The 19,888-nt window shown below is 37.1% G+C and overlaps 1 long non-coding RNA gene across 2 annotated transcripts in view; it reads left to right on the top strand.

Annotated features, from left to right (window-relative positions):
- Positions 1 to 19,888, top strand: part of LOC145528695 (uncharacterized) — a 686,972-nt gene that overhangs the window by 20,269 nt on the left and 646,815 nt on the right. The gene's annotated exons all lie outside the window — the stretch shown is intronic.

Here is a 19,888-nt window from a genome sequence, read left to right as displayed (position 1 = left end):
ACAATGCCCTGATCCCCAGCTCCAGTCTACTCTGTACTACAGCCTTGTTATCTGGGATGAACACAAGAGGAAGGGATGTGATTTGGACTGCTTTTGAGAATTGCCATGAACGTATACACAGGTCCTCCATAGGTTCACTATGACTTTAAGGGTTTCACTTGCTTCAGCAATCACTGCCTTTAGGGCAGATTGCCCACTCAAGGACTATGGAACCTGATCAAATCTGACTCTTAAGGCTCATTCTCCAACAACTAGGGAGGAGACCCTGCCTCTGACAGCCACAAAGCAAAGAGAAGGCCCAACCTCAAATATTAATACAACACAGGCTTTGGACACCACACCAATCACACCCCCTATCAAGGGGATAGTGGACAGAAGACTCTGAGGAAAGATGTGGATGGCATTCATACAAAAGACAGTCCTTGCCACAAAAATATTGGACACACACACATTTTGCACAGAGATGCTCCCACATAAAAACACACCTTCAAGACCATGGTAGATGTTACTTATAAATTCATAGAGAGAAAAGTAAAATGAAAAATCAGAGGAACTTCTCCTAATTAAAAGAACAAGAGAAATCCCCTGAAAGCACAAATAATAAAACAGACCTTACCTGTCTGCTAGACCCCAAGTTCAAAAAGTAGGTTATGAAAATGCTAAAGAATTGAGGAAATATTTTTGATAGAAATGCAGATCAGTGTAACAAGGAACTAGAAGCTATGCAGGTTGGCCAGTCGAAATTAGACAACTCAATTACTGAGATAAAAACCATGGGTAGCATACTAAATGACACAGAAGAACGAATAAGTGATCTGGAAGATAGAATAATGGAAATCACCCAATCAGAGGAGCAAACAGAAAGATGAGTGAAAAAAAGAAAGAGATCTTTGGGATAATATAAAGTGTGCCAAACTACACATAAAAGGGACTCCAGAAGAAAAGGGAGAAAAGGGGATTGAAAATATATTTGAAGAAATTATGGTTGAAAACTTCCCAAACCTAAAGAAGGAAACAGGTATCTAGGTACATAAAGGATAGAGACTCTGCCAAAATGCTGAACACAAACAGACACACACCAAGACATACCATAATTAAAATGGCAAAAGTTAAAGAGTGGATTCTAAAGGAAGCAAGAGAAAAACAAAGAGTTTTTCAAAGAAAGGAATCATGCCTTCTCTTTGCTTTGTGGCGGTCAGAGGCAGGGTCTTCTCCCTAGTTGTTGGAGAATGAGCCTTAAGAGTCAGAAACAATGGAAACAAGGGAAACCGCCCCCGTAAGGCTATCAGCTGATTTCTCTGCAGAAATTGAAAGGGAAAAAACCCCACAACCTAGAACTAACAAGTGAGATTATAACTTCAAATGAAGAAATTAAGACAGACAAAAATTAAAAATTCAGCAATATTAAACCTACCCTATAAGATGTTTGAAGGCCTTATCTAAATAGAAAAGGAAGCAAGACTGTATAAGGGAAAATCATAGTAGGAAAGGCAGATGTGTAAAAGGATTGAAGATCACTTAAATAAACCAGTAAACAGATTAGAAAACACTCAAAAAATTTTTTTAGAAGTGACTATAGTTCCAATTAACAGGAAAAGAAGCATCATGAAAGTGTTAAATAAGACATCAAAATCACAAAATGTGGGGAAGGGGGGAGTATAAAAGTGTACATCTTTTAGAATGTTTGAACTTGTATTACTATCAGTTTATAGCAAGTAGATATAGTTATAGGACAACATACTTGAACTCCACGGTAACCACAGATCAAAAACATACAATAGGTTCACAAAAATCAAAAGAGAGAAAGGAACTCAAGCATACTATAGAAGAAAATCATTAAACTACAGACAAACAGAAGCAATGAACAAAGAAGTGAAAAAACAACTGGAAAACAAAGTTTAAAATCACAATAAATACATACCTATCAACAATCAATTTAAATGTCAATGGACTAACTGCCCCAATCAAAAGAGTGACAGATTGGAAAAAAAAAACAAGAACCTATAACATGCTGCCTACAAGAAACTTCAGAATGAAAGAAACATAGACTGACAGTGAGGGGATGGAAAATGATACTTCATGCAAATAGAAATGACGAGAAAGTGGGAGTAGCACTACTCACATCAGACAAAATTTAAAACAAAGGTCCTAAAGAAAAATAAGAACATTTTCTAATGATAAAGAGGTCTATATAAGAAGAGACTGTTACTCATTAACATAATATATGAGCACCTAAATATATAAAGAACCTGCCTACCAATGCAGGAGAAATAAGAGATGCAGGTTCAATCCCTTGGTTGGGAAGAGTCCCCTGGAGGAGGAAATGGCACCCCACTCCATTATTCTTGCCTGGAGAATCCCATGGACAGAGAAGCCTAGCAGGCTACAGTCCATAGAGTCTTAAAGAGTTGGACACTACTGAAGCGACTTAGCACACACTCTCACAGTAGAGTCTTGGGTTAGAGTCATGCTTCACATTTTGGGCTTCCTTGGTGGCTCAGATAGTAAAGAATCTGCTTGCAATGTGGGAGACCTGGTTTCAATCCCTGGGTTGGGAAGATCCTCTGGAGAAGGGAATGGCTACCCCCTCCAGTATTCTTGGCTGGAGAATTCATTATGAGATATTATGGGATATGAGATATTACCTCACACTGGTCAGAATGACTATCATCAAAAAGCCTAAAATTAACGCTGGAGAGGGTATAGAGAAAAAGGAACTCTCCTACACTGTTGGTGAGAATATAAATTGGTATAGTCACTATGGAGAACAGTATGGAGGTTCCTTAAAAAGCTAAAAATAGGGCTACCCTATAATCTAGCCATCCCACTCCTGGGTATAAATCCAGAGAAGGCAAAAATTCTAATTTTAAAAGTTACATGAACCCTAATATTTGTAGCAGCAGTATTTACAATACCAAGCACATGGAAACAACCCAACACACACACACACACACACAATGGAATATTACTCAGCCATAAAAAGAATGAAATATTGCCATTTGTAGCAACATGGATAGACCTAGAGATTATTATACTTAGTGAAGTCAGACAGAGAAAGACACACATGATGTCACTTATCTGTGGAATCTAAAAAATACATGAATCTATATATAAAACAGAAACAGATGAACAGACATAGAAAACAAATTTATAGTTACCAAAAGGGAAAGGGAGGGTGAGGAATAAAATAGAAGTATGGGATTAACAGATATAGACCACTATACATAAAATAGGTAAGCAGCAAGGATTTACTGTATAGTACATTCAATATATTATAGTAACCCATACAGGAAAATAATCTCAAAAAATATATATGTGTGTTTTTGTGTGTATATATATATATATAAAACTGAATCACTTTGTTGTACATATGTAACTAACAGTATTATAAATCAACTCTACTTCAATTAAAAATATGGCAGGATGGGGAAGAATGTTTATTGTCTACCTACCACATGCCAGGCGTTTTAACATGCTTCCTCATTTAATTTTCATAGCAATCTTGGAAAGAAAGTGTTTTAGCCTCATTTTACAGACAAGGAAATGAAGATTTATCAGCTTATGTGACTTGCCAGTGGGTGATAGGACTGGCAGTCAAATACAGATCTGTCTACTGTGTCACTTTGCCTTTGAGTTTATGAAATGGGCTGCAAAGTCTTTAAATGGGAGGAGGAAAATTATATCTGTTATTAAATAGAATCTATATCTACGGTCTTTCATGTTGTGAGTGAAATCCAAGACCAAACAAGCTGACTGATCTGGGGCAGTGGGATAGGCCAAGGTGGAGGAGGAAAACAAGGGGAGAGGGAAAGCTGGGTTTCTGGGAGATGCAAATCCGACCTGAATGGTCTTGAGTCATTCGAGTCCATCAGCAGGGATTCTGTTACGAGGTAGGGAGACGGGAATACAGGAGAGCCCAAAGGTGTGCTGTGACTGAGAGTATGGTTGGCAACCCCATTGGATCAATACCTGAAGCTCTCCCACATGCAGTAGAAACAGGGAGACTGAAGTAACTGGGTATGACAGTGGGCCTGAGAAGCACCGCAGTTTATATGCAACACAATCTTACTGTCCTTTCTTGGTCCCTGTCTACAGCCCAGGCTTCTATCAAAGGTGGCAGATGCGTCCTAGAAGGAAACATATCAACTGCAAAGGGGGTAAATTTCTGTTTTGGATTCTCTGGGTTAGTTCTTCCAGGGGCAGCTAACGTTGGAGCATTGCCATGAGCTATCAAAACAGGAGGAAGATGCCATCATGAGAAGCCCCAGAACATCAGTCTCACATAACCTGCATCTGCCAAACCTTTTATTTTGGATGTTTCGCAGGCATCTTACTTTCATCATGTCCCCAACTGACCTCATTTTCTTCCTATTTGCCCTATTCTTTCTTGTCTTCATAATCATAGGCAGTCATATCAAGGCATGCAATGCCCCAAACCATGGCCTCATTCTGGACTCTTCCCTCTCTTTGTCTGACACATCGAAAGTCCCTCCAAGCTTCTCTCTTTAATCATTGACTCACCTGTTTAATTCTTTTCATGGCCACTGCCTTTGCCTGGCATCAGATCTTACCGTATTTCACCTGGACCCTTATAGCTGGTCCCATCCTTTCCATACAGTTCCTTTTAAGTTCACCCCCACAACCCCATTGTACCCATAGTGAACTTTCTACCACACATTCCTGCTTTGATTAGCTACCTGTGACCTACAGAATCAGGACCAAACTCTTTAGCTACTCAGCATAGTACATAAGTCTCTCCAATATCTGGGTTTTAAGTACTTCTTAATCCTGATTTCTTCCCACTCTCTGCTCTGAACTTTACTATTCTAGCTATATGTAACAGTTGTGGTTCTCAGAATGTACTATATTGGCTAATGCCTTAGGTCTATGTTCACACCTGGATGCTTTTCCATCATTTACTGCCTTGCTGATTTAGTCATCCTCTCCAGTACATGCGTCATTTTCTTTTGTAGGAATCCTGAACCAAAGATAAGGCTAAGTAATGCCTACTCCTCCTCCATGTCTGTGCTCCAAATATCACCCTCATTATATCTCTAATTTAACATATTGAAATTATCTTTTTGTGTGTCTGCTTTTCTCGGAAGATTATAGATTAGATGGCAGGGCCTGGGACTTGCTTAGGTTTGTTTCTTCAGGTACCTAAAGTGAACTAGTAGATGGTAGGCAGATAAGTGTTTATTAAAACAAATGAAAATACTCTTATATTGGCCAAAGTTCGCCATACACATGACGCACACACTCCATAAACATACTTTGAGCTGAAAGGATACTCCTAGGCTAGAGGCTTGGGTAATAGACAAGAATACTGGAGTGGGTAGCCATTGCCTTCTCCAGGGGATCTTACTGACCCAGGGATCGAACCAAGGTCTCCTGCATTTCAGGCAGATTCTTTACTGTCTGAGCCACCAGGGAAGATGTAACAAGGAATACTCGTTACACCATCCAAATAGCAATCCTCAACTTCTTATTGTTTAAATAGAAGCCAACAGAAGTGTTCTTTTTAGAAATAGTTTTTAAAAATTATGCAAATGAAATTTGAGAGATTAACATCTAAATCATTATAAGAGAATACGCTGCAGTTATTTCTTTGCTAAATTATCATCTGCAAATTAACTCATCCATGGACCTCCAGGGAACATCATTGGAGGTTTCTCTATATTTCTTTATTTCTTTTTCCTTGTTCACCTCAGAAAACTAATTTGAGTCATATCACATTGCAGGCTAAATGTCAAGTCTGTGGGCTAGCCTCAAGGTCTTTAACAATCTGGAAAATATATTTTTTCTGAATTTTCAGTGGACTAATTTACATCATTTATGCTTGTTGATAAGGCACAAGAGCTCTTGGGACTGAGTTTTAAGAGCTTACAAAGTGGATGACTTATGGCCATCATACTTTCCTTGATATCAAGGGCAGTTGAAAAATTGATGTTTTTTTTCCTGCAGAAATAGACTATTTGCAAACTTTGATACTAGAGGAAATGAATTCTGTACAGTTTATGCTGCAGGCATAGGTATAAGGTGTTTTTTTTTTTCCATGTTATTTAGAAAGATTGTCTTTTTGCTGATCTACATGTACACTTTCGATTGGTTTCCTAATGTGTGAAATTACAACAAATAATGATTATACACCCAAAGTAGTGAATGCCCTGAGTCTTTGTGGACCCAATAAATGTTGGTGTTGATAGTGCAGTGTTTTCACCTCCCTCATCACAGTGAATGGAAAGACACGAGTTAGAAGACCTCATTTCTAGCCTTGGCTCAATAGTCAATAAGCTTTGCACCCTTACAAGAAAAAAAAAGACAGATGCTTGCTGAGTCGTGTCCAACTCTATGCGATGCCATGGACTGTAGCCCACCAGGCTACTCTGCCCATCGAAGTTTCCAGGCAAGAATACTGGAGCAGGTTGCCATTTCCTACTCCAGGGGATCTTCCTAACCCAGGGATTGAACCTCTCGAGCCTCCTGCATTGCAGGCAGATTCTTTACCACTGAACCACCTGGGAAGCCCTGTACTCTTAGAAAAGCCAGCTCTATTCTCAGGGCCTCAGTTTTTTTCATCTGTAAAATGCAACAATTGAACCTTTTGGCCTACAATGGTCTCTTTAGTTATACAATTTTATACTTGGTACTAAAACAATAAAGGTTTTAATGCTTGGATGATGGATTTTTGATCACTTTTTCTTTTCTATTCTGTGTTTTCCAATTTTTCTTAGTATTTTTTACTGGCTTGTTTTAGAAAGCAAAAGTAATACATGGAATTTCATTGCTTCTGTGAAAAAATTTAAATAACATTATTTGAAAATCCAATATACATGCCATTGTATCGATACATAAATTATCCCATTTAATTATCACATCTACACTGAGAGAGATTATTATCCCCATTTATGATAAGTAACTTAAGGCACAAAGAGATGAAATCACTTTCTCAGTGCAACTAGTCAGGTAACAGAATCAGGATGCTAAGCTCTACGTAGAAATTCCTAGTAGACCATGCTGCTTCTGTTTAACACATTTTAAGAAAATGACAATTCCTTATACATATTTAAAAATAAAATATATGAGGAACTGGGGAATAAGAAGGACTGGTCTAAGGAAGTTAGCTGAACTATTAAGGACAATGCTAAAATAAGCTTTCATTAAAGCACTCTAGGGTATTTTTTGTTTTCTAGTGCTTGAATTTTTAAAAATTACCAGTGTCATAGCTGGCTGAAAGTGCATTTGCCATCTGTTGTTAAAATCTCCATCTTCTGGCTGTCCTTTTCGAATCGAGTTGTGTATGCAGGTCTCATTAGTGATGTATGCTGTGCTTTCTATGAGCCACTGAACTGCCATCAATCCAACTCCTCTACTAGCTCTTCCCCAGCATCAGTGACAGATTTCAAGCAAAACTCTCCATACTTGGCCTACTACCAGTTCACACTGTCTGACTTTAATTGCTTCTTAATCCTTTCATTAATCTCTTGTTGATCCTCTAACACGGTCTGCACAACAGCATTCCAAACCTTTGCTCACTCCAATTCAGGGTCCAATCATTCCTCCTCGTTTTGAAGTGGACAACTTTCCTTCTTTATCAAGAAGTTAAGAGACAATTCTTTGTGAGCTTCTTAAAATCCCTTGTCCACTCTACATGTCCTTTATCTTTTTTTTTTTTTTTTTTGACAAGGTGAAAACTGCTTTTATTTTTATTTTTTTTATTTTTTTTTTATAAATTTATTTATTTTAGTTGGGGGCTAATTACTTTACAATATTGTAATAGTTTTTGCCATACATTGACATGAATCAGCCATGGGTTTACATGTGTTCCCCTTCCTGGACCCCCCACCCACCTCCCTCCCCATCCCATCCCTCTGGGTCATCCCATTGCCCCGGCCCTGAGCCCTTGTCTCATGCATTGAACATGGAATGGTGTTCTGTTTCACATACGATAATATACATGTTTCAATGCTATTCTCCCAGAACGTCCCACCCTCACCTTCTCCCTCAGAGTCCATAAAATTGTTCCATGCATCTGTGTCTGTCCTTTATCTTTTTTAACAACAGTCCAGGAGTAAAAAGTGCCTTTCTTTAGGACTGATGCTTCCACTTGAACCCCAGGTGTCATGCCTTAATCACTTCTCCGTAGAGCATCCTTGCTTAGTCTTTTTCTCTCCACTTCATCCTTACTTCCACCATGTGGAAATATACATTTCTTAACCCTGCACTCTGCATCACTCAATTTCTGTTAAAATATCTCTTCTGTCTTTAACTTCCAAAATTGTTCTATTTATCTGTATTCATTATCTCCCAGCTTTGCAACATTTATCCCCTCTCCAATTCCTAACAATACTGATTTTGAAGTTCCATATTGTTTGACTTTTCATAGTTCTTCTTTTTGACATGTCTTAAGCATCTGATCTGGTTTTTCATTCTTTTTTTTATGAGTTTTCCCTCATTTCCAAGACTTTTTCATTCTATCCAAAAATAATTATTATTCTTCCACAATTTTTTTCCTTGTGTCTTGCATGATAGAAATAGCACCACCAGTGCTCCATTTACCCAAGTTTCTCTTCATTTGTATCCGAGAAACTATAACCTGTCTAATTGGACTGGTTTTCTATACTGAAAATAAATGATCATACGTTTAGCAGCTTAAAACAACATACATTTATTATTTCACATCTTCTCTTGATAAGGACTCCAAGCCTGGCTCAGCAGAGTCCTCTGCCTGGAAATCTCATAAGGCTACAGTAAAGATCCTGGCTGAGAGTGAGGCCTCATCTGAGAAATGACCTACTTGTATGCTCCCACAGATTGCTATAATTCTATTTCTTTTGGTAGTTTTAGAATTTATGGTGGCTGGGTTCTTCAGCGTCAGTATGAAAGTGAATTTTCTAGGAGATCTATTACCTGTCTATCTCAATCAAGAAAGTGACATCCAATCACTCTTACCATATTCTTTTGGCTAGAGGCAAATCATAGGTCCTGCCTACACTCAAAGAATAGAGATAACACCAGAGGGATACTTAGAATTTTGTTTATCACATTGATCTTTCTACAGTAGTCATGGGAGGAAAAGAAATGGCTTTTATCCACGCTACAGGAAAATTTTACTGTCAAGTTGGATAAAGATACAAAATACATAAAAGAAGATTTAATTTACTATTGAGATCCCTAGGAAGGGAGTAAAGTTGGATTTAGCAAAACAGGTAAGAAGGAATGTAAGAGATGAGAATGAGTCAAAGAAGAACTGCAATAAACATTGTCTTTAAATGGTCTAATTTGATGCTTAAGCTGCCCATAGTGATGTGTCAAGATTTTTGTTTGGTTGTTTGCTTGCTTTGACATTTCCAATCCATTACAGACAAACTTGTCTAAAAGTGAAAGACCAAAGCAAAACCCCAAAAACTCAAAAAAAAAAAAAAAAAAGAAATAAAAACCACAAGCATATAAAATGAGTCTAGTTTCCTCATATTTGATAAAAAAAAAAAACAGATGCAAAATTACTGTTACATTGCTATAAAACTTTCCAAATGCTTACTTTTAGTATCTGTACTTATTCCATTGAGGACAGGTAACAGTTTGAGGACCAGCTGTGTGTGCAGTGCACACTTTGAGCAGAACTGATCTAATTTATTCCCGGCACATATTCTCCTGGGTATATAGTATTAATTCACTTTTCAAGATATAAGTCCAGATCCGTTTTCTGAGCTTCTTTTGTTCATTCATTCACAAATGACTTCTTGTGGTCCAGGCACTACACAAGACCAGACAAAATGCTAAATAAATTGATGGCTTCTCTTTGTATGTCTTTATCTCAGGATTCAAATAATCTCAAACATAGCATGTCAAAGAGTGAAGTTACTATCTTATCTCTAGCCTGCTGCCCCTCCAAAAGCTTTTAGCTTTATGCTTGGCACTCCCACCCACAAGTTACCAAAGTCAGAATGTTACTTATCTACTCCTTACTCCCTCATATTTTCTTTGTAAAATACCTAATCTATTTCCATACGTCTCCAGTGCTCCCACATTTGTTCATCCACTGTTTCTCACTGAGACCACTATAGTAGTCTCCTGAGTGCTCTCCTTGACTTCATTACTGCTCCTCTCCATTAACCACCACAGTATATTTAGGAGGGTCTTTCTAAACTGTAAACCTCACCATGTTACCACTTTGCTATCTTCTCATTCCCTGTCTGTATTTATCAGAGCACTGTCAAATTGGGTCGTAATACAGAGAGGAGATGGCTGAAATGTTTTCTTGAGTAAATACTTGAAGTTAGAAACACTGTCAGGTTTTGTCGATATTTTGAAATGGATAGATGAAAAGATTCTAGAGAATGAGTAAATACATTTGGGGGGCAAGCCCAGCCCATTTAATGGGACCGTATTGGTCTGTCCTTCCTCTTCTGTTCTTGCTATCACCATTCCAGTTAAGATCTCATCATAGCATATCTGGAGTAACACTACAGTGTTCTAATTTTCTCCTGGACTCTACTCACTTCCTTGGAATCCAGCTTAATGCCTTTTCTGATGCTTTAACTCTGGATTCAGAGATAATCAAATAAATGTTTGGTTAAATGCATTGTCAACAACAACTAAACAATTAACTATCTGCTCTGTACCAGTCAGGAGAAGGCAATGGCACCCCACTCCAGTACTCTTGCCTGGAAAATCCCATGGACGGAGGAGCCGGGTAGGCTACAGCCCATGGGGTCGCTAAGAGTCAGACACGACTGAGCGACTTCACTTTCACTTTTCCCTTTCATGCACTGGAGAAGGAAATGGCAACCCACTCCAGTATTCTTGCCTGGAGAATCCCAGGGACGGCAGAGCCTGGTGGGCTGCCATCTATGGGGTCGCACAGAGTCGGACACAACTGAAGCGACTTAGCAGTAGCAGCTGTACCAGTCATTGTTTCTGATACTTGGGCCACATTAGTGAACAAAATAGAAAAAAAAAAAAAAAATATATATATATATATATATATATGTATGTATGTATGTATATATACATACCCGTATAGAACTTACGTTTCTTTTATTACATTTCTTTTCATGAGATTTCATTTATTTTTAACATTGAAATATATATACAGCTCAAGTTATATAGATACAGTAGCATGATCCTAGTAGTGAAAGCCATGGTTCCCCATGCATTTGCAAATGCTATGTCCACAATCTTATATCAATTATATATCATCATAGCAATGCCTTATAACTGTGGGTAAACTATCTCAAGTTTAGTGACTCAAAACAATAAACTACTTTATTGCTCATGCATCTAAGTCACCTAGATAGTTCTGCTGATCTGTATTAAGCTCAACTGATCTCAGCTGGGCTGGCTCACACATCTGTGGAAACCTGGCAGATCAGCTAGAGGCCTCCTCATCTCGAATGGCCTTATTCATGTGTGTTTGTGTGCTGTTTGCTAGTTGAGGTGATGGAGGTGACTGAGCCAGATATATCTCACAACCTAGCCATCTAGTTCAAACTTGTTCACACGCTGGTGGCAAGGTTCCAAGGGAGAGAGCAGAAGAGATCAAAGTCTTGAAACCTAAGCTCACATCTGATGTGTAGACTCTTTTGGTCCTTCCTGTTGATCAAAGCAAGTTGTAAGGTCAGTCCAGATTCAGGGGGTAGAGAAAGTGGTGTACCTTTGTAAGGGAGGAGCTGGGCACACTGCACAGGGCATGAACAGGGGCTGAGGAATTGGGGACATTTTGGCAATCAATCTACCACTATTTCTATCTCTGCAGATTCAGCTTCTGATAGAATGAATGCTTATACAGAGATTTTTGCTTGCCAATTATTTTACCGTTCTCTTATTTCTGTATATATTTCATAACTACTGTGATACATAAGACTGAAAGATAAACCTCTAGGTTTCTGTGAGCTCCTTGAAGACAAGAGGCATACTTAATTCATCTCCTCATCTCCATGGCACGTAGTACAGCACATTGTACAGAACAGACTATCAAAAATATTTGCTGAATCAAATGTTATTCACTGATTCATTTACAGGAATCTGCAATAAAGAGCAGAGAGCAGCGTCATGTTGAGATGTCCTTTCACATCTGTTTGGCTTAAAAGAAACATGAATATGTTGTAACTTTTTTTTTTAATTAGTTTATTTTCTATTTTTTAACTTTACAATATTGTATTTGTTTTGCCATACATTGACATGAATCCACCATGAATATGTTGTAACTTAAAGTGCTTTCCTCGTATTATTTGGATAGCTGATTTACTTCCCTATTTGATGGAGAAAAGAGTTGAAATACATTAAACTTGACTCACTAACAGCCACCTGGTGATTCTGAGAAGAGATAAGAATTGATTTCTTTCAGATAGTAAAAATGCTGGCTAAAGAAAAACAAAACAAAACCAGATCTACCAGGAAGGGAAGTAGAAGAGGCCGGAGGTCTTGTCCTATGCCCAGTCAAGTTAAACTAGGTCCAGTTAACCCATTTAACCTTATGCCTGGGGAGAAGATTGAAAGGGTGGTAAAAAAAAACACAACACTATCAAACACTTGCCTTAGGTGAACCAAGTTAAGGATGTTAATAAAGGGTGAAACAAATCTTTCAGAAAAGCATCTGAAATACTCTCAGGAGGCCCTAACTATCTGGACATAAGCTCCAGGTTAAGAGGTAAAGTATAAAGACCAGCTATTTTCACTCATAGAATTTGAGAGAATGCTACTGCTAGAAAACTCCACTATTAATAAAGGAGTTTTTTTTAACTCATATTTTCCAGGGATATTTTATTTAAATATATTCACTGAGAAGATGAAAAACAGAAAAGAAAAAAGAGGAAAGCTTTTTAGTTGTATTTGCTTTTTGCATTTGTAAATGTAATTCTGTCAACTTTGAAGAGTTGGAAGGAAATGAGATAGATATGTATGTTTTAAAAAAGTAACCTCAGAAAAATTGGAGAGATGAGGAATTTTAGTTAGATTTTAGTTTATTAAAGAAAGTCTCTTTTTTTAAGGATAGGGTGTATTTTCTCATATTCTCTTTGCTTTACAAGGGAAGATTTGGATTGTTTAAATTAAATTTGAATTTTAAGACTGTTTTAAATGAAACAAGCACCAAGAAATATTAAAAAAAAAAAAAGGGGTTAGAATCTCTAGCATGGGTAGTACAGTATAATTACTACAGTTTTAATTTAATCACAGTAATCTATAATATAAATGGAATAATGTGATGATATTGATGCAAACAATTGTATTCAAAGAAGTTCCCTTTCTTTTTTCAGTAGCATGGGCAGTCAGCCTTAGGTCTTACAACTGCAACTTTGTGTTTTGCTCAAGCAGTCCAGATCTTATTACATTAGGCAAACACTATTCAGGAGAACAGTAGATCATGTAAATACCTTTAATATTATTCATGAATTTTATTCCCACAGTAGGTTGGAAATATGCCACAGATACTCTCTTATGAATGACCTTATTTAACTTTTGCTATTGCATTTCTGCATTTTTCATTACAATTTAAAGAGGTTCTGATATACTTCCCTGCTACAGATTCAGTGTCATTTTGTTACTACTTTTTGCTTCAGTTTTCTTAACTCTGTTTCTCCTCTTTATTTACCTTCCTGCTCTTTTTTCCTCCATCCTTACAGGCCTCTTGGCACCAATTCATGTCAGCATTTAGGAATTCAGGCTAAAGTTAATAAGTTTAGTGTTAGACAACATACAGACTTCAATGTGTGTGTGTATTTTTTAATCAGCCTATAATTTATGACTACTTCACAGTGTTTCATCCCCTGGCAGAAATGAGACCATTAAATACTTGAGCTACAGGAAAGCTTTACTAAACATACAGCTCATATCATGTGATATCTGTGGGTGTATTATGGTCTCAGAAAAGTGGAAAAGAACATACAACATCAAAAACTGATGAATCTACTTTTGTACTTCACATATTAGTGTATTTCCTAATCCCTATAAATAATTTTTCCATTTTAGTAAAAATAATATTGAGTTAAACTGAAGAGAAAGTAGAGAGAGCAGAAGGGAAGAATCCTACTTCCCTCTTGTCTTTTAGGTTAACATAAGAGACAAAAGGATAAAAAGAATTCCAAAACCAGAATTTTTTGCTAAAATGTATAAGAATATTCAACATTACCATTGAGGAATATCTTAAGTGTTTAAAGTGTGTGTGTGTGTGCGTGCTCATGCTCAGTTGTGTCCAAATCTTTGCGACCCCCATGGACTGAAACCCACCAGGCTCTTTCAGTTCACGGAATTTCCCAGGCGAGAATGCTGGAGTGGGTTATTATTTCCTCTTCCTGGGGTCTTCCCGACCCAGGATCGAACCCTTGTTTCCTGCATCTCTGGCATTGGCAGACAGGTTCTTTACCACTGAGCCACCAGGGAAGCCCAAGTGTTTAAAAGCTACTGGTTATTGTCTCAAACTATTCAATGAAAAACCAATTATATGCAGCTTGAGATTTTTTTAAATGACTATTTGTGACATGCCACTTTCCTCCTAGGACCATGAGAGATGTCATGAAAAGGTACATGGCCTCTTAGGCTGTGCTTCTCTTCCTATGTCTTCATGTCTTATCTCTGCTTGATTGACAAGAGGACACTTCGTATATGTTGAGGAGCTAGCTGTGTGCTGTCCATGTGTACTTTTTTTTTTGACCATTCTTAAAGCATGTCAGGCAGAGTTTTGTAATTAGCTGCAAAGACATGCAATTCAGTTTCACTTTGCTGAACCCAATCTGTAGGATTGACAGCAGGCCTTTAATAGATTCCTTCAGTAGATAATTAGACCAGTTTAACGCAAGCATTGCATGAATTAACATTTGCACTTGGGTATGAATATTCAGGGCTTTCTGCAGGGTGAGTTTGTTTCTCTAGAATTTGCAGGAGTGCCTGTTAGGTGCTCGTAATGTATTGATTGGTACAGAATAGCACCAATTAGAGGGTGTGGGAACATCACTGGAGTCACAGATGATATGCTTATTGGTGATCCTTATGCTTTTTCTGTAATCTCTAACCCAGACAACAGATAGCCTGCTTCAGTTTTGATGTGAATTTTACTCTAAATTGCTATGCAGAGAGCATACCAAGATTCCTAGCCTTTCCTGGAATTATGCCATCTGTTTGCTTCTCCTCTTTCTATGAGACTTTTCATCTTTAAGACTAACTCAAAAGATCATATGTTATAAATAAATAATGGAACAAATATATAAACAAAAGAATCATTGGGCCATTAAAACTTGCCTTTTGTAGTGATAGAAACTGCTTTGGCACAGCTTGCTGGTGTATCAAATGTTGGTTCAAAGTTTTATGTGCCTTTATCAGGGAATTTCAAAGAACTTAATGCTATATTCAAAAGCATCTCTGAGAAAATAAAAATTTAAATTATGTACCTTAAGGATAAACCTTGTCAGGGAACTTGGAGGTGGAGGGAGGGAGGGATTGTGTAACCTAGGGTAAAGCAAGCTAATGTCTCTGTATGTAGATTTAAAAGAAAAATGTTGTTTACTGAAAACTGAAAGAGGTTGTATAATATGATGGTTAAGAGCGTGTACTCTGGAGCCAGAATGCCTGGGTCTGGACCAAGTTTAACCACTAGTTTACTAGCTGTGTGACCTTGGGTCTGTTACTTAACCTCTCAGTTCAATCTGTCAATATTATGATAACAGTAGTACCCACTTTATAGGTTTGTGAGAATTAAGGGAGTTTAATGTATGTGAAGCAATTAATGCCTAGTACTGTGTAAGCCCTATGTGTTTGCTCTTTATATTTGTTAAATTATATATATATATATATACACAGAGATGTTTCAAAATATCTACATTATATAAATACATATATACACACACAAATAGTGTAGATGACTTCCCTGGTGGCTCAGACGGTAAAGCGTCTGTCTACAATGCGGGAGACCTGGGTTCGATCCCTGGGTCGGGAAGATCCTCTGGAGAAGGAAATGGCAACCCACTCCTGTACTCTTGCCTGGAAAATCCCATGGATGGAGGAGCGTGGCAGGCTGCAGTCCATGGGGTCGCAAAGAGTCGGACACGACTGAACGGCTTCACTTTCACTTTTCATAGTGTAGATATTTTGAAATGATCTTTTCTAAAGTATATATAACACTGAATGTAAACTTTAAATATTTCAAAGAGCTTCTTACTTACAAGATGTGACAGCTATTCACAATAGAGTCAACCTTAGATCTCCTTCCTTTCCAGAATTAGGAAATCCCTGAGGCTCCTCCTCTGCTCCTAATCCCCCACGCAAGATGAGAAATGCATTTGTTGGAGTATGGTTGATGTACAATATTCTATTAGTTTAAGGTGTACCACATAATGACTCTGAAGGTTAATGTCAGGTCTGACTCACAGGTTGTATGTTCATGGTCTGGAAAGCAACCAAATTATTTGAAGTGTACACTCTCCATGATTTTCAATGTTCCAATCTTAACATTTTCATAACTGCAGCAAGGGTGAAGTGAATATATAGATTGTGTATGAACACTAGCTTCCAATCTGTGTGTTATCCTATCCCAGGTTTAGGGCATTTGGATCAAGAATTGGAAGAATGTTAAAAAGTTCCTGTCTGCTCTAATTGAAAATGCCCCCAGGCCTGAATCTCAGTCAGAGAAGACCCATGCTGCTATGAATAAAAGTGAGAGGGAAAATAAACCCCCTCTGTGGAAAAGTGGATTCCCTACCCAGCAGAAATGAAGAGCTCTGTTACTCCTGGGGTAATTTAGGAATAGCCTGAAGGCCACCTATTCTTTACGGGTTTTCTAAGTGCTCTGCAAATAAAAGTTGCTTAAATTGAGTCTGTGAGAGACCCCGATCCTCAGAGTTCTAATGAACCCTGTCTGCCAGTGAGAGCAGGTGTCCTTCTTCTTATATGTACTTCGAATTACAGAATTCTCACTTTTTGAAACACTGCTTCTGCAGATATGGGAGCTGGTTAAGACTATGTTCCCAGTGTGTTGAAGAGAATTGAAGGGTGCTGTTTGACCAATACAAATTACATTAAAAAGAGCTTATCTGTGGTTTTTTAAATTGGGGTTCATCAGATGAGTATGATCATGCCTTTTTTTTTTCCTTTTAATAATGCACAAAGAATGCCAATGTTTTGTAACTGTAGGGAAGTCATTCATTTTAACCAGCATACTGCAGATTGCTAAATCTAAAACTCCTGCTCCTCAGTAAAAATAGGATTATTTTATTCAAGTATCTTTTTCAAATATTTATTTTATTTGTTTATTTGGTTGCGCTGGGTGTTAGTTGTGGCATGTGGGATCTAGTTCCCTGACCAGGGATTGAACCTAGGCCCCGTGCACTGGAAGCATGGAGTCTTAACTTCTGGACCACCAGGGAAGTTCCCAAGTGTTTGTTTATTTGGGGAGATTTCTTTCAAGAGAATTGAAATAATTGATTTTATACAGGAAGTGCTTCAACTGAGATGAGTGCTGTGATAATACAGGATGAATGCCATGGGGTATTCTAGAGATTTTCTGTGAGAATGGCACAGAGGGACCCTCTGTGTGTGGTGGGGAGGAACAAGGAGGGGGACACTTTAAACTTGGTCTCAGGAGATAACCATCTTGTTATCAGTGTCAGGATTCTGGAGGATGTCTTTTGTCAGAGCCTGGTTAAAACTGATTTCCCACAGCATGGATAAATAAGAATGATGATTTGCTTTTCAAATATCTATCAGATGAGATGAGAATGTCAGCATCACTTCTCCTCCTAAATTTTTCTCTTTAGTCGTATATGTGCAAACAGAAAAAGAAAAAAAATGTTCTGTCTCCCATGTGTAAATCAGCTAGGATTTTTCTAGTTTCTTTCCTTTCTGACTTTAATTGTTCCATTTTGTAAATTGAAGTTGTGAAATATAAAACTTGATTAGCATTCTATGAGTTTCCAGAATTTCCTTTAAGAGTTAGGGTACTGCATATATTTGAAGAACACATTGTTATGTTGCAGGAAAAATAGGAAATATATTGTTAAAATAAAGAAAGATAGGGGATTCATAATCAGTTGATTTAAGATTTGGAATTTGTCAATGCTGCCTTACTGTAAGGGGAAAAAAGCTGGAAAAAACTTGCAAAATTTTTATGTTGCTCTGCCTGTTTCATTCAAATGTCAGGTTACAGAGTAACCATTTTTGTAGGAAACTTAACTAAAACTGTACACTTCAGCATACTGCATTGAGTGTTACAAGGGGATAATTCTCTTTTAAAAGTGATGACTTTATGAATAAATTCCAACATGAAAAAAATCTGTAAGTGTAATCAACAAAAGGAATCCAAAAAGTTGAAACAAATGAAGCTATCCATTTATTTCTAACAAAAATATGTTCATTCTGCTCCTGCTGCTCCAGTTTCATTAGCACTAAGTGTGAGAACAGATATTATAATTGATAGCTAAGTCTATTGCTTGAGATTTTGTCTTTCATATGGGCATGTAGGGTGCAAGTTATGCATTAGAAATTGTCACTTTTGTTTTTAAGTGCATATTCCCCAATGTACTGCATTGCTTTCTAAGCTCTCATTTTGCCTTTTATTTTTCTCTACTGTTTATTTCTCTAGGTACATACTCATTAGTAAGTTAAAGCTGTGTTTCTTTTTTTAAAATTTTAAGGCAAAATGTGTAGCTGAAAATATCTTTTCCTTAAACCTATTTGAAAGTTTGTGTCTGAAACTTTGAGAAGATTTAGAGTATGAATGGTCTCTGAGCTGAAAATTATGTGAAAGTGTCACAAAGCAATGTCCTCATTTCCTTCCTAATTGCTTCATGTGTTTCCCTGTAAAAGAAGTAAGTTTTGAACCAAGTATTTCTTCCATAGTACCTTGCGTTATAAGGACCCCAGCAAGGTTATGTGTCACTTACATGTGGAAATCTGGTGGAGAACCTCAAACCTGAATGATAAAAGAAACATGTGCCAGAGAAAGCTGTCTGTACTTTTCAGGGTCAAAATTTATTATCTAGGTAACCTTGGTCAAGATAATCAACTTTTATGAAACTCAGCTTTTTCTGTGACATGAAGATGATAATATTAGCCTATTTCCTAAGATTTTTATTGCAGACTGAATGGAATGCCTTCTGTCAAAGACTTTAAATAGTGACTGATCTGTTACAGGTACTCAGCAAATGACAGTTAGTCCCTTGTTTCCTCTCAAAGGAAAGAATTTGAATAAGGTGGGTTAGGATGTTAGTAACCCTAACCCTAACTCTTGCTTTTTCTAGCTTCTATTTTTATTAATTAAAAATTTTTTCTTTTGTTTTAATGGGAAAACTGGAGAACCATATAAATGACTGGTAACTTGACTATATTGTGAATAGGAATACATACTGATTCAAACTTTGAAATGAAATCTGGCAATACGTAGGAAGAGAATTAAAATCTACATCTTCTTCAACCTCCTTATCCTGAGGAATTAATCAGAGAAGCATATAAATATTTATGTAGCATTGTTTATAATGTTGAGGAATTGGAAGCAAACTGTGTATTGTTAAGAAATTAGTGAAAAATATTTAATGTGTCTCCATAATGAAATATTTTCTGGTCATTAAAAATGTTGCAGACATTCATAAATGTATATGGAAAGGTGATTGTTATGTATTATTAAGAGAAAGAAATATACAACAAAACTATATTAGCTAAGTTAAAAGTATTTTTACAATTTAGTTTAAATAAATATGTACATACTAATATTCTCAATTGACATCTGTAGATGGTAAGATTTTTATTTTGTGCTTTTTGGTATTGTCTGAATTTTTAAAAAACAGTAAGCAGGTATAGCTTGTGTTTACTTATTTGAAATAATATTCATCATTTAAAAATATTTCATAAAGATATTAAATTACTAAGGTAGCACATGCTATTTGGAAATTCAAACCATAAA

This window comes from Giraffa tippelskirchi, chromosome 2 (assembly GCF_054371585.1).
Source record: "Giraffa tippelskirchi isolate mGirTip1 chromosome 2, T2T-mGirTip1v1.2.pri, whole genome shotgun sequence".
NCBI lineage: Eukaryota > Metazoa > Chordata > Mammalia > Artiodactyla > Giraffidae > Giraffa > Giraffa tippelskirchi.
Note: the sequence above shows the minus strand (reverse complement) of the source record. Positions and strands in the feature narration are given on the sequence as shown.